Source organism: Arachis hypogaea, chromosome 7 (genome assembly GCF_003086295.3).
Source record: "Arachis hypogaea cultivar Tifrunner chromosome 7, arahy.Tifrunner.gnm2.J5K5, whole genome shotgun sequence".
NCBI classification, from domain to species: domain Eukaryota; kingdom Viridiplantae; phylum Streptophyta; class Magnoliopsida; order Fabales; family Fabaceae; genus Arachis; species Arachis hypogaea.
This window is the reverse complement of record NC_092042.1, coordinates 65,226,963-65,241,368: the sequence shown is the minus strand read 5'-3', so window position 1 is coordinate 65,241,368 and position 14,406 is coordinate 65,226,963. Positions and strand designations below refer to the sequence as shown.

General features: G+C 32.8%; 1 long non-coding RNA gene across 12 annotated transcripts; it reads right to left on the bottom strand.

Moving 5' to 3' along the window:
• Positions 1-1,495: 1,495 nt before the first annotated feature.
• LOC112703269 (uncharacterized) lies at positions 1,496-5,555 on the bottom strand. 12 transcript variants are annotated; one of them, XR_011864068.1, is made up of 10 exons: positions 5,031-5,555; positions 4,816-4,870; positions 4,483-4,728; positions 3,666-3,778; positions 3,327-3,410; positions 2,778-3,126; positions 2,459-2,606; positions 2,156-2,316; positions 1,942-2,071; positions 1,496-1,703 (listed from the first exon to the last, which is right to left on the bottom strand). It is a non-coding gene; the product is annotated as an uncharacterized lncRNA (long non-coding RNA). The 12 variants fall into 12 exon arrangements; XR_011864069.1 differs by having other exon boundaries at positions 2,791-3,126; positions 5,031-5,535; XR_011864072.1 differs by having other exon boundaries at positions 4,821-4,870; positions 5,031-5,535.
• Between the last annotated feature and the right edge of the window lie 8,851 nt (positions 5,556-14,406).

Below are 14,406 nucleotides of genomic sequence, written 5' to 3'. Positions count from 1 at the left end.
CAGCGTTGCATATGCAGCCGTTGCCTTAGATCAAGGCAACACTTTTTTGTTTCAAAAGCAACGCTTTTGAAAGCAACACTTGGTAAGTGTTACCTTTGGTTGAAAAACAACAACACTTCAAAGGTGTGTTTGAGACAACACTTTTGCAGTGTTGTCTCTTCTCTCATATTTTAGTCACTACTAAAAAGTGTTGCCTATTTACAATAAAATGAAACTCTTTTACGTGTTGCTTATAAATTGAAATTTGCAATCGTTTTAAGTGTTGCCTATTAGTTTTGAATATGCAACCCTTTAAAGTATTGCTTTTTCTTTTAGATATGCAACCTATACAAGTGTTGCCTTTTCTTTTGGATATGCAACCTATACAAGTGTTACTTTTTCTTTTGGATATGCAACTATACAAATGTTGTCTAATATTCAAAATATGCAACTAATAAAAGGGTTGCTTTTTTGATAAAAAATAAAAATTATTTTTGTAACAAAAATAAAAAAATAAAATTTACAATAAAATTTTTTGTTCATACATATGTAATTATTTTAATTAATAAATAAATTTGTGCACAATAGAAAAAAATTATAAAAGAGACAAAATAACTAATAATAAAATTTTAATTAAAATAAATATTAAAAAGTTCAATTAGTATTTCAAATACATGTTCATCAATAATTCTCAACAAAATAATAAAATTCTTGTCTAACAATAACTGTCATAACAAAATACTAATTAATATTTATAAAAAGATGTCAATCTACTTGCATATTTTATATCCATGCTTGACTTGTCTCATATGCTAAATCTCCAAATAATACACAACAAAAAATAAGCAACTTATTATTAAAACTGAAAAATTAGAATAAAAATTTCTTTATGATATTAAATACTATAGATATAAAAGCAATAAATAGGTCTAAAAAACTCTTAATGTGGCCAAGGTGATTCCGTTGAAACAAAAGAGATATATGCAGAGACACAATCAATGCAAAAAATGAAAGCTTAGTCAATGTCATGAGGCCAAAGTCTAAAATTTAATCAATTTAGCAACAAATTCCACATCTAGCTACATATATATGTTCACTAAGATCTAACGAACACATACTAAAAGTCTTCTCATTAATGATTTTATTAAATTTAAATTCATCTTAGAGTAGAGTTAAACGCCTTGAATTTTAGCTCAAGCATTTTAGCTCTACCTTCAAACAAAGGATTCTTTTTTCTAGCATTTAAATAAATAGAGAATTCATTTTTCTAGCATTTTGGCTCTACATTTTCTGTTTTATCATAAGTGGGAAAGAAAAAGACACTTAATAAGTAAGAATTTCATATAAGGAAAAAAAATCCACTTTCCGAAAGAGACTTCAAAGGCCTAAATTGTAAAGCAGAGTAAGGTGGGTGGGTTAATTCTGATGAGTTTAGAAAATACTGTTTGTCGGACCCATAACCCATTACCGTGTATATAAATGTTTGAAAAAAGCAAAAGCAAAATAAATCAAATAATTTTTGGCAACCAAGCAACAAATTTAAGGCAGTTCTACTTCAAGATTGTGATAAAAGCATACTTATCAGAGCAGTTCTACTTTAACTCATTATGATTTACAATAACAGCTTGTGTTCCTGAATCAAGCTCTTTTCCTTTTCATCCAGTTCGAGTTGCAACAAACACATCAATTTGTGACGGGTCTTCTTTGTTCTCATTCATCTCACGCTACAAGTAAGGGAGAAGAGTATTAAAAATGGCCAAAAATAATATTTATCTTGTTTTAAGATGGTCATTATACAAGATAAAATCAGAAATGGAGGCCTAATTTAAGGTGTTGAGATTACAAGAACCAAATTGCGGTGTGTTTGTCCATGTGTATAGCTTCAAGTTTTGTTCTTTCTTCTAATGGACATACATAATGGCATTGAGACACATATAGAGTAGTAGTAAAAATAGCACTAACCTGTTGCCAAAAGAAGCATGCAACTCAGTGATGATGGTTTCCTCTTCAATAGAGATGTTTCCTCTTTTGAGATAAGCTCTCCAATAGTTGATCCATTTCAATCTAAAACTCTTGCCACATCTTAGTAACCCTTCATGATGAAGAAGAAGAAGAATAAGAGGCTGATGATGAAAGAAATGAAAAGAATAATAGAGATGGAAGCATGCATATATACCAGCATTGTTAGGCAAAGCCCTCCAAGAACCTTCTCCATTGGCTTGAATGTAGTTGGTCAAGATTTAATTTGATCCTCCTCTTTTGTCCGGCGGCCTTTCTTGAGTCCCACCTTGTCACAACAGGGAGCCCTTTCCATCTTTCTAGTTATGCCTCCTGCAACTACAATAATAATATAATAAAATTAGAATTATACAAATTTAGGACAGGAAGGATCGCAAAGTGGGAAACAAGTAACAACAAATAGTATGGTGGCTAAGGTTAAGAGTGTGAAAAATGGGAAACAAGTAACAACAATTCCTACCACAATTTTTGCCACCAAGTCTAAAAACACTTTACATGAACACAAATCTAGGTGGTTTTCAACAAGGACCAAGAAATAAAAGCTAGATAATATTCATCTCTGCATCCAAAATCACGGATCCACAGGACTCCCCAAAAGCATTAAAAGCCTGTAACAATAATAGAAGATCAGGGGGGAAAGTTATGTTAGTAATTCCAACCATTTTCTTTAATTCCAACTCTGAATAGTGCTATGTTTTTTCCATTCCAAATAATAATAATAATAATAATAATAATAATAATAATAATAATAATAATAATAAAGGTTTAGGGAATAGTACCAGAATAACATACATGCTTTTAGAGTCTTCCAATCAAAGAAATTTCGCTCCTTAATTAGAGATAATTGACAAGTAATAAAAGTACACTTCTTAAATATTAAAGTCTAAAAACCAATGCCAGCCAAGTCAGTTTAAGAAATCATATAATACAATAATCAACCGTTTCCGTTTGAATACTAAACTCTGATTTTCTTTTCCCTCTTAAAGAGTTATATTTAGAGACCCTACTAATGCATTCACTTTCAAGCATATATGATAGTAGTAGTAACGTATCCATTGTAGCTGCAAACACCATTCTTGGTGAATTAATATACTCCAAAGGCACCTTGTGACTCAAGAAACATGAATCCTGTTTGTAGTCAAAAAAGGAGATAATTTGAGTCAAATAGATGGAAGTTAATAATAAAGCACCTTTGTTTTCCTCTGTTCGTGGAGGACTTTTGGCAAACACTTGGTGGGTAGCCAAATAGATTTTGAGTCATGGTCATGTGTTAATCATAATTCAGCTGAAAGTAAAGAAATCAGAACACTTAGGCAAAGAAAAATCACCTTTTGTGAACGTAATTGGAAACATGGCGAAAAACTTAGCGCTAACTCAATTGAACTGAAAGAATTCCCAGCCAACTCCAACACCTGCAATAACAATGAATCCACTGTTAACTTTCCAAATTGAGATTCCACCAATAATTAAATTCCAAGCCCTAAAATTGCCATCATTTAGTGATTAAATCAGGTAGATAAATATATCATAACAATGAAACATTGTAGTGATTTTATAGGACCAAAATTAATTAAGCAGTAATTTCTCATCAAAGAAGAAAAAATTGCAGAACCAAAATTTCTCATCAACTTTAGCCATAAGAAAATAGAACAGAGCAAGGAGCCAACCTATGATGCACCACGGCGGTGCAGAGCAGCTCAGCACCCAGTCAGGAGCCAAGAAGCTACCGAGAGCAGAAGGCGACGAGAAAATTGGAAGCGAAAAGACCAAAAATAAGAAGCTTCAAATGTGAGCAGCGATGAACAGATGGCGATGCGATCAGGGACGAAACCAACGGCGAGGTGAGGCGAGCAGCGACGAACACGATGGAGACGCCAACAGCGACGAACCCAAAATACAGAGAGAAGTAACCAACACAGTGTGAAGAACAGAGAAAGAGATAGAGGTTTAAAGTCCTTCCATTAAGAAGAAAGCAACAAGATGAGATGAACTATGTTGAAAATTAAACAAAAATGAATGATGATCATCAGATAAATATGCTCAAAAATATCAAAAACCTTTTATGTCTGAATTAATTATTAGTTCCACAATATAGTGAGAAGCATGATTATTCTAACCAGTTTCATTTTCTATGTAACTCATATACCAAATATCCATTAGGGACATGCAAACAAATCCAAACAAGCACTTACAAAACCTACACTCTTTGACTATAGCATTGGAACTAACCAATACAGATAAAATAGTTACAACTTATAATAGTTACAGCATAGCAACAAGGTGCAGAACAAGCTAATAAAGATAACACCTAAAATTAATTATAAATAAAATCAAACAATTCATGCATGCATATAACTCATCAAGTCCAAGTAATCAAACAAACTAGCATCAAAAACTTAGAATTCTTATTATTATTTTATAGTTTAGAATTTAGACATAAACTAAAAGAACTTAGGCATATAACTTCCAACATCACAATCTTACCTGTTCACTGTGAACTTGTGGAAAGTACACAACTCGGTTTTGAACAACTGGTAAAGAAACAAGGGGACCAGCACATGCATGCCAAAGTTCTGAATCCAAAATGCACTTTTCTCCTGTAACGAACAACCATCACAATGCCATGAATATCCAACAGAATATTCATAACTGCCTTCAACAATCAATTTGGATGTTATTTCTGCTACAATGTTTGTACTTCTCCTCATATTTCTTGCTTAACAACTCTGCCTATAAAATAGCAGCAACTGAGAGTTTATTCTTCCAATTACTTAAACTTCAAATTAAATGACATATTTAAAGACAAAAGGAACATACCTCACATTTATCCGCAGATAGCCTTTCTGTAATCTAATTGAGTTACATGAAATTCCTGAAACATTAAGGAAAATAAAAACAAGGTCACATTTCTCACTATTTTTGCATAAGTAGCTACTTCTCCCAATTTAGAATACGAAGGAGTGGAGCAGAATTCAGCGCGAGAGAACGAAGAACAAGGTGCGAGCAAAAGAACATAGTGGAGCAGAGCTAACCTCGACGCGAGCAGAAGAACATGGTGGAGTAAAGCAGAACTCGACGCGAGGAGAAGAACACGGCAGAGCAGAAGAACATGGCGGAGTATAGCAGAACTCGGTAGAGCAGAGAGAAACGCAGAATGCGCGCATCAGTGTTGTGAAACTGGAGAAATTGTGTTAGGGATGGGATTAAGGATTTAGGTTTATTCATGATTTTGATTCTAAACGCCATCCAAGCGTTCGTCTGGGAGAGATCGGAGACCAACGCGCCTCTGCAATCAACCATGAAACTCACACGCACCACCCAAGCAAGCCTCCATGGAGCTGGTGCATCCTCTTGAAAGAACCTTCCAGGACAATAGCGAGAGAAAGGAATGCAGAACACGAGTCAATGTAGTCAAATTGGAGAAATTGAGCTGGGGTTAGGATTTTGATTCTAAGATAGCAGGATTTGAGTTCTGTTTCTAAGTAATAAACTAATAGGAGTGAGGAGTGATGAATCAATTATTGCTTGTGTTTTCTTTCCTATTTTTAGTTTCGGGGGAATTAAAATATTTAGAGGAAATTAAAATTTAGATGAAAAAAATTTAAGCAACGCTTTTCACTAGAAGTTTATTATATATTTAAAAACAACTCTTATAAAGCGTGATATATAAATATTATAAATATTGTTTGTTTAATTTATTAAAACAACATTTTTTATATGTTTTGATAAAAAATAACACTTATTAACAAAGTGTTGTATTAGTCTTATTTTTTTTAATAAATTTTAAGTGATGTTTTTAACTACTTTAGACAACACTTTTTAAGTGTTATTTATTGCACATGTTGCAATAGCTCAAAAATGTTGTAGTGACACTAATATGCATATGCGAGGCCGCATCTAACTTCATATTTATTTTATTGTTCTTGCATATGCACTTATTATTCTGGCATCTCTCTACTCTTCTATCCCTTCTTCCCCCTTCCCTTCTTGATCCACTTCGGGACAAGTATTGTAATTTTCATTGTAAGTATGGATTTATGTTTTTAAAAAATGGTCTTTAAAAAATACAGTTTAAAGTTTTAACCAGGCTCCTATTTTAGTATTAAATATTTTAAAATTGTCCTAATATCCGAGCTATCACAATGGCGCAGCCGGAAGCGTGACATTTTAATAATTATAGTGTTACAAAAAATACTAACAAAATTTATGCAATTATGATTTTGAAGATAATTAAAGCATAACATTATTAAATTACTATTTAATTTGTAAAATAAATATACTATAACAAATGTTTAGATATTATTATAATATTTATATGTTAGTTCAAACTCTAAAATCCTAACTTTGAATTCATATGTCATATGTAGGACTATATGTTAGATGTATCTATTTAAAATAAAAAATTTCGGTAATTGTTTCATGGACGATGATAAATAATTAAATGATGATTTATAACAAAACTTAAGAAATCATTACAAATTTGTTTTAAATTGATAAATTTATAAAAAATATAATTTTTATTGAATTTGAATTAAAATACAAAATTTAGTTTTTTATTATATTTTTATTTTTATATTTTATTTAAATTCAAATAGAGGTATATATTTTTTATTGATATTTACATTTTAAAGGTTATAAAAAATAAAATAAATGATTAATTTAAAATAATATTTTAATATAATTAAAACCCCTTTTATGTAATTTTGCATGCATAGTCTGTGAAATAGAGATAAATTTTTTTTGTTTTTTAATTTTGTAGAAAATATTTATAAAATATTTTTTTAAAAATTTATCAGTATATCTCAGCAAAATAAGATTATTTGTAAAATAAAGCTACCCACAAAATTAATAAATAATATACATAGTAGTAAATTTGTTGTTTTTAACACGAATTAAAAAAATTTAAATAAAAATTCCTAATATATCCAATATTTTAAAAGAATAAAAATCAAATTATTTATTTTTTTGTTAAAACTACTTTGTCCAAAAAAAATTTATTAAAAATTAATCGAAGTATTACTAAAAAAATAAATGAACGAATTATAGTCTTAAAATTAATGTTTTCTAATACAAGCCAATTTTGTTTTCTTATTATATTATGCAAATTTTGAATATTTTATACGTATTCTTTCAAAACACTCAATTATTATTATTATTATTATTATTATTATTATTATTATTATTATGTTTAGCCCAAAAATAAAAGATTTTAATCCTCAAATATCAACTTTTTTATCATTAAATCTTAATTTAGTCATTTTATATATACTTATGGACCTGTGGGTCAGACTACAACAGTAGAATTAGATTCTCTAACTTTACAAAATGGTAATTTTTAACGTTATAAAAAAGGATACTCTTTTAATAAGTCTCTGCATCTCCTTGCAGCCTTCTCTTTTAAAATTTATCTCAAATTATATTCTCTCAATCTCTACTATCTATATTTTTAACAATAAATTTTAATGGCTCTACACACTGGCGTACTGATCTTCTAGTAAAAGAAGTTGTCTCACCAGAAATACTTCCACATATATAGAGAACCCACAATGACATCCGTATCAAAAGTTAAACATACTAATTTATATATGATGCACGCACATAATATAATATAACATATATTAAACTTAAACATTTGATATGCACACAGGGTAAAATAACATATATGTGCCGTAGTAATAAACAGAACTACAGAACAATGTTCAAAATATATAATGTTACTACACAATAATTCTAAATGTAAACGACGTACGCATATATATCGATTCAAAACAATAATATAATTGAATATTTTTTATGTCTAAATTATAAAAGGCTCTGATATTATTTATTAGAATAAATTATTTTATAATTTAAATCATCCGTATTGAATTACCAAAAAATATATATTATAATGCAAAAATATATTTTTACTCATAAAAGTTAAAAATTAATAGAAGAGTTGTCTCAGTTTTCTTCAACCAAAATCTTTTTTTTTCCTAATAGGACGGTTGAATTGAGGTGATTATTTTATATTGGAGATCGAAACTCTGATCACTATTTATATTTGAGCATGACACTCATTAAATCCTAAAGTCCAAATAAAAATAATATCTAAAGCCTATAAAGATAATATCTAGTTTTATTCTCATTTAATTTCAAATCAAAAGTAATTATGACTTATTCAATTTAGCATTTAAAACAATAAATAAAATTATGGTTATATAAGTCATTTAACTTGAAACAATATAATTTGTGATTATAATTAATATATGTATGACCAACAAACAAATTAGGAAAGTAAATAATTTTCTATCATATACATTTTGTCATCAATATTTCTACCAGTCACTATCGTCGCTCCAATTACGTTGTTGCCAAGTTTGTTAATTATTAACCTTGTCCTATTGTATAAATCTGAAGTCTGGTCTATGTTTCGTGTAACACCCTACCACACAGAGCTTTACATCTACGATGTAAAACAGAGGTGGCGAGGCGCTACGACTTCTAAAAATAAACCTTATATATATAATATAGCTGAAGAAGATTTATTCTAGGAGCCTTTGAAGAAAAGTTTAAAATCGAAAACGGTAAAATGAAAAGCGCAACACTCAAGACACATAAACGATAAACGGAAAAGATAAAAGAAGCTAACATGGATATAACCGAAAAAGAGTTTCAAGGTACAAATATCTAAGCTCAAGACTCGGCTCGCGAAGATAAACTGGTCTGAGCACATAAGTATATATATATATATATAAGAGAACCCAAAATAAGTCCAAAATACAGAGTACAGAACCTATTTTTCCAAAAAAGTCTCTAAGAGGAAGTTAATACATCAAATACATAAGAAGTTGAGATAAAAGTATCTACATATATACATATATCCAAAATAAAACCCCAAAGACAAGGATCTCAGCTATCAGAAGCTTCCAGCATGCCTCAGCGAGGTGCCGCCTGTCCTGCATCTGAAAACCACAAATATCGTATGGAATGAGAACCGGGAGTTCTTAGCATGGTGAAGGTGCCACGTACATAAGATATAAGGTCTTGGGAATGTCACAGACAATCCTGGAATGCCAACACTCAGATTATAAAACTTAAAAGAACTAAAATGGAAACCATGAGTCAGGGTGGTTCTCTAAGGCTTTCTAAACTTAACCAATTCCTTAAATCTAACGAAAACTTAACTAGAATCCTAAAATCTCTCTGCCTTTCCTCCGTTCTTCAATCTCTGGTGAATTTACAAAGACAAACAAGCAAACAATGGCAAACACAGGTAGAATACAAGTAATACAGATAGCAAATATAACAAATAGCATATTATAATCACTTAGGCAATCCCAATTAATGCACAAACAAGCAATTCAAACAATATGCAAATGATGCATGCTTGTCTTATGTTTCTGATACCATAATGGAACACCCTACCACATAGAACTTTACACCTAGGATATAAAATAGAGGTGGCGAGGTGCTGTGACTTCTAAAAATAAAAACTTATATATATAATATAGTTGAGAAGATTTATTCTAGGATCGTTTGAAGAAAAGTTTAAAATCGAAAACGATAAAACGAAAAGCGCAACACTCACGACACATAAACGATAAACTGAAAAGATAAAAGAAGCTAACATGGGTATAACCGAAAGAGAGTTATAAGGTACAAATATTAAAGCTCAAGACTCAGCTCGTGAAGATAAACCGGCCTGAGCACATAAGTATATATACATATATATAAGAGAACCCAAAATAATTCCAAAATACAGAGTACAGAACCTATTTCTCTAAAATAGCCTCTAAGAGGAAGTTAATACATCAAATACATAAGAAGTGGAGATAAAAGTATCTACATATATACATATATACATATATCTAAAATACAACCCCAAAGACAAGGATCTCCGCTATCAAAAGCTTCCAGCATGCCTGATGAGCGGATAATTTATACGCTTTTTGGCATTGTTTTTAGGTAGTTTTTTAGTATGTTTTAGTTACTTTTTCGTATATTTTTATTAGTTTTTATGCAAAAATCATATTTCTAGATTTTACTATGAGTTTGTGTGCTTTATTGTGATTTCATTATTTTCTGGCTGAAATTGAGGGACCTGAGCAAAATTCTGATTCAGAGGCTGAGAAAGGACTGCAGATGTTGTTGGATTCTAACCTTCCTGCACTCGAAGTGGATTTTATGGAGCTATAGAAGCCCAATTGGTGTGCTCTTAATTGCATTGTAAAGTAGACATCTTAGGCTTTCCAGCAATGTATAATAGTCCATACTTTTCCCGATATTTGATGACCCAAACTGGCATCCAAACACCCACCAAAGACCCCTTTTTCTGGCATAAAACGCCAGAACTGGCACCAAAGCTGGAGTTAAACGCCCAAACTGGCACCCAAGCTGGCGTTTAACTCTAAGAATGGCCTATGCACGTGAAAGCTTCAAAGTTCAGCCCAAGCACACACCAAGTGGGCCCGAAAGTAGATTTCTGCACTATCTACTCATTTTCTATAAACCTAGTTTACTAGTTTAGTATAAATAGCACTTTTTACTATTGTATTAGGGTCTTCTTCCCCTATTTTTGAATTCTTATGCCATTTGGGAGGCTGGCTATTCGGCCATGCCTAGACCTTTTGTTCTTATGTATTTTCAACGGTGGAATTTCTACACCTCATAGATTAAGGTGAGGAGCTCTGCTGTTCCTCATTAATTAATGCAAGTACTATTATTTTCTTTCAATTCATGCCTACTTCTTCTCCAAGATATAATCTCATACTTAATTCAGTTAAGTCAGACTGAAGGGGTGATCCGTGACAATCACCCACTATTTTCAGTACTCGCTTAGCCAAGATCCGCGTGCCTGACAACCACAAGCGGTCTACATGATGTTCAACGTAGTCATTGGACGCCAGCTGGAGTATATTCTCTTGGGTCTCTGATCCATGCATTTGACTAGCATCTCCTGACAACAGAGTATTCAAATCAGTGAGATTAGAACCTTTGTGGTATAGGCTAGAAACAATTGGCAGCATTCCTGAGATCCGGAAAGTCTAAACCTTGTCTGTGGTATTCTGAGTAGGATCTGGGAGGAGATGACTGTGATGAGCTTCAAACTCGTGACTGTTGGGCACAGTGACAGTGCGCAAAAGGATCAATGAATCTTATTCTGACACAAGTGAGAACCGACAACTGATTAGCCCTACGGTGAGAACCGTAGCCGGACCATTTTCACTGAGAAGACGGATGATAGCCATTGACAACGGTGATCCACCAACTTACAGCTTGCCATGGAAGGGAGTGCGCATGATTAGATGGAAGCAATAGGGAAGCAGAGGTTCAGAAGCAACAAAGCATCTCTAAACGCTTATCTGAAATTTTCATCAATGAATTACATAAGTATCTCTATTTTATTTTATGTTTTATTTATCTTTTAATTATCAAAATTCCATGACCATTTGAATCCGCCTGACTGAGATTTACAAGATGACCATAGCTTGCTTCAAGCCATCAATCTCCGTGGGATCGACCCTTACTCACGTAAGGTATTACTTGGACGACCCAGTGCACTTACTGGTTAGTTATGCGGAGTTGTGAAAAGTGTGATCACAATTTCGTGTACCAATGCCTCAGTGAGGTGCTGCCTATCCTGCATCTGTAAACCACAAATACCTATATAGAATGAGAATCGGGGATTCTCAGCATGGTAAAGGTGCCACATATAAAAGATATAAGGTCCTAGAAATGCCAGAGACAATCCTAGAACGCCGACACTCAGATTATAAGACTTAAAGAACTAAAACAGAAACCATGAGTCAGGATGATTCTCTAAGGCTTTCTAAACTTAACTAATTCCTTAAATCTAACTAAAACTTAACTAGAATCCTAAAATCTCTCTGTCTTTCCTCTGTTCCTCCATCTCTGGTTAATTTACAAAGACAAACAAGCAGACAATGGCAAACACAAGTAGAATACAAGTAATACAGATAGCAAATATAACAAATAGCATATTATAATCCCTTAGGCAATTCCAATTAATGCACAAACAAGCAATTCAAACAATATGCAAATGATGCATGCCTGTCCTATGGCTGATAAGTCTTATCTGTCGGTTATCAAGCTAAACCTTGGACTGTCCCCCGTTGCGCATCCCCATGAGTCTATGCATAGGTTTTTCTCTTCTCATTCATAATTCATATATATATAAAGTTGCTCAATAGGGGTAACCTTCCCAGAAATTTATAAGTGTCCGGTCACCTCTTATGACGTAGGGTCAACAGAGTATCAAGTCTCAATCTGGAACACGTGGTGGCAAGCCACAGTACTTTACCTAGGAAAATGCGTATCTCAAATAATCATTTCATATTCATTCATATATATTTCGTAATCATTCATTATGTCCATACATCACTTATACATAACTCATCATTTTCCGGAGCAAGTGGGGCGAAACCACAACCCTTACGTCTACCCAAGAGGTACGTTCTCATATGCCCAGGAGAAATAAAAGAGGGGATCCTAACCTCCCACCATCTCACTGGGGGCGATTTTACAATACCAGAAGGAACAAAGAAGTGGATCCTCACCTTCCACCATCTCCTGAGGTTGCACTTTCGAGAAAGTGTACTTAGATGTAACATTTATTCTTTTCTTTAGGAAGTTTCATAATATATATATATATATATATATATATATATATATATATATAGATATATATATATATATTACACTACTAAGAACTTGGGTTAAAAGAATAAAAATAGAGGTTTAGAGGTTTAAAATCATGTTTGAAACACAAGAATCTCATTTGCTGAAAACAGGAGTCACGCGTACGCGTGCGAGTGCATTATTGAAAGGTCACTCGTATGCGTGGGCCATGCGTACGCATGATCGTATGGTTTTCTATGCTCGCGTATGCAAGCGCCCTGCTCGCTTACGTGAGATACCTAACCCAAATAGGTTGGCCACGTCGCGTACAGTGGTCGCATACGCAGGTTATGCAGAACAACAAAAATGGTAAATGCTGTAGAATTTTCATCTTGCACTCCAAACTTCCGATGCGCATAACTTTCGTTTTAAAATATTTTTCATATGTTCTTCGAACGGCGTAAACTTCACGAACTCAACTTTTATATAATATAAGTTTAAAATAATTTGGGGGTCCGGAAGCCAAGTTATGGCTCGCCGATGTTCGGCCAAAAATCCATTTTATACAAAAAACCTCAAACCTCAATTTTCATTAAAAGCCAAACTCAAATCCAACCTAACTATACTTATATTTAGCACCCCAACACCAATTACCACATCACATCCATCACATATTACCATATACAGCCATTTGTCGATTTTAAACAACCATAAGCATAAATTTCCCAATAATGTTAACAAAATCGCCTATATACCATCATCCATTCCAATTTACTCATATCACCATCATCAACTCATCACCTGACAACCTAGCATCATCATAAACAATAATCATGCAGTAAATAGTCAATTCATATCACAATCATCATCAAGGGCGCTATGCATTAAACATACTCATACGTTCCAACCTATCCTATGGCCATCTAGCCTAAATTTTCACAAGACATTACATATTAAATACGAGAAACCTAAACCATACCTTGGCCGATTTCCTCGTATAACCCAAGGCAACCCACAAGGCAAAATTGCAAGGCTCAAACACCAAAATTCAGCAACTAAATCTCACTCTAGGCTTTCAATTAAGTTTTCAACATATCCAATTGTCTCATATCACATACATACATACACCTAACACATTTATCACAAATACATACCCAAAATTCAATACCCAAAATACTTAATCCATGATTTAGCTAGAGTTCTAGGATTCTCACTTCACACAAGCACCAAAGAAGCAAGATTGAATGTTCTCCTCAAGCTAATTCGAACCTAAACACCGAAATTAAATAATTTTCAACATAATTGCTTATAATTTTTGAAATTGGGATGGAAAAAATTAGAACACATAAGTGATTTTCTTACCTAATTATTGATTGGGCTTTATAGAGCTCGAAGTTGAGGTTGCATGGCCGCAAACGGTGCGATGATCAGAGTTATGGAGGATTGAATTAAATTCAAGGGTTTGAGCTCTCTTTCTTCTCTCCCCTTGCATGCTTCAGCGTGTAACTGCATGAATGAGGAGGAACGGTGATTTTTCTTTAAGTGTAAGGGATGATTGGGATAGGCCTTGGGCCCAATACGGGTCCCGTTCGTCCGGTTCAATCCGTTTGGTCCAATTTTGAGCCAAATTCTTTTTGTTTTAATTAACTCTATCCTATTTTACTATAAAATTCACATTTCTAATTTTTTTATTAAAAAATTATTTTATTGATTGATTATTCGCTAATTTTGCAGGGTTTACGTTTCGCAGAATCACAATAACATTATAGCAACTCCTGGCTTCAAAGC